Source organism: Cebidichthys violaceus, unplaced genomic scaffold (genome assembly GCF_023349555.1).
Source record: "Cebidichthys violaceus isolate CVI_PGR_0920_01 unplaced genomic scaffold, fCebVio1.0.p SCAF_171, whole genome shotgun sequence".
NCBI lineage: Eukaryota > Metazoa > Chordata > Actinopteri > Perciformes > Stichaeidae > Cebidichthys > Cebidichthys violaceus.
Window position 1 is genome coordinate 196,393 of NW_027176342.1, and position 1,873 is coordinate 198,265.

Genomic DNA, 1,873 nt, shown 5'->3' on the forward strand with positions numbered 1-1,873 from the left:
GACTACTACGGGACAAATGGTATTCAACTCTGTCTGAGATTTTAGGAGACGACCGGGTAGTTTGGCCGGTTACCACACGTCAATTTGTGTTTAAAATAAATAAATAAAGTGAAAGAGATCAAGTGAAAAGCCAGCTGAAGGAGTTTAGTTTCCCATTTCGTTTCTTGCTCAGTCACACTGAGGTCAATGATTTCACAACCTCCTACTGTGTGTGGCACCTGTGTGAAGATGTAACCCAGTGACAGTCAGTCATTACAGGGATGGATGAAGGGATGGAGGGATGGAGGGAGAGTCTGAAAGAGTTTCCCGTCACCTGACCCCCATAAATCCTGCTCTCATCTGACGTGACAGCTGGAACATAAAATCTGGACTGCAGAGTCACAGCCGGGCCGAGCTTCACGTCTCTATCACTTCACCAGCAATAAAAAACTCAGCGTGTTCAAGTGTTTGGGTCACAAATGACTTGTTTATCCACATAATTAAATATTTCATTTATTCAATAGTTGATATAAATTAAAGTATTGTCTCTTGATATTATTATTATTTATTCTGCTTAAACAACCAACAAATCGTGAAATAACCCTGTTTTTATCTCATGTTAGTAGCTGAGGTAGCTGACACTGTGCTACATTGTGTTAGCAGTAGCTACTTAGCACACTTTAGCGGCCTAGCTAGCATCGGTGCTAAAATGTTTTGTTTTATTGAACTGATTGATCAGTGCGTTTCCAAAATGTCACAACAATGCTAACTGCTTAGTAGACTGAGTTAGCATTTTGATACGTTAACATGAAGTTGTAACTGAACTCAAATTTTAACATTTTATAATAATCTTATTTATGCTAACTCTAACGGAGTAGCATCGTTTGGGATGCTAGCAGCTTTTAAAGCTAATAAACTAGCATTGCGTGGCACTGCTGGGCTAAATGGGATTAGCTAATGCTCGGCTAGCTAGTTGGTATTTCTCAACAGCGTTAGCATTGTTGGACTGAGTTTAGACGCTATCTCTAGAGGCTAACTACCATTCTGTAGTACGTCGGGGTGTATTTGTTCAAAACCATGTTGTGTTCAGTGTGAAAATGTTTTCAATTTATCGGTTAATCAAATAATTTCTGTCAATTTAGAGCATTATACTCTAAATTAGGTCTAACTTAGCACAGGCAGTGAGTCAGCACTTTTTTGGTTAGCTTAACCATCGGGTTAGCCCCTGAATGCAAGTGTTGTTATTGCTGAGCCACAGTTTAAATGTTTATTTGCCAAATAAATTACTTATTTTTCCTGCTGGACCAAACTGTTACCCCCCCCATTTGCTCTAAGCTAAGTAACGTTAGCAGGCCCGAGTAGCCGGTTAGCATCATTTACAGCCCCACAAGGGCAGAGAGCCAGAGGCAAACTGACAAAACCGACACCTGCTGTAGAAAGCAAACATCCTGCAGGACTCGGCCACATCTTTCTGCTTCCAACTCTTCCTCCATTCTTTTAAAGCTAACCTTCTGCATTTATTTTTATATCTCTAGGTGGGATATTTGTCCCGGGTGTCAGCTAACAGTCTGTGTTTAGCAGACACGAGGTGAGGGATGGAGGGATGTATGGGGGCGATAGATAGGGATGGATGGGGGAGGGATACAGGATCCAGTGACCATATGTTGGCTATTTATTACCTCCTCCTAACTGTCGCTCTCTTTTCATCTCATTCAGGCCTCGCATGCATGCAGACGTTCAGCGCAACGCCCTCAAAGACGAACGGGAACAACCAGATTCCAGTCAACATTTCTTTAAAACAAACATTCAACCAGCGCCAAGTGAGCCTCTTAGTTCCACTTTGACCCACTATCACCAACTTCACCGTCAATTCAATGTCATCCTAATAAAAAAA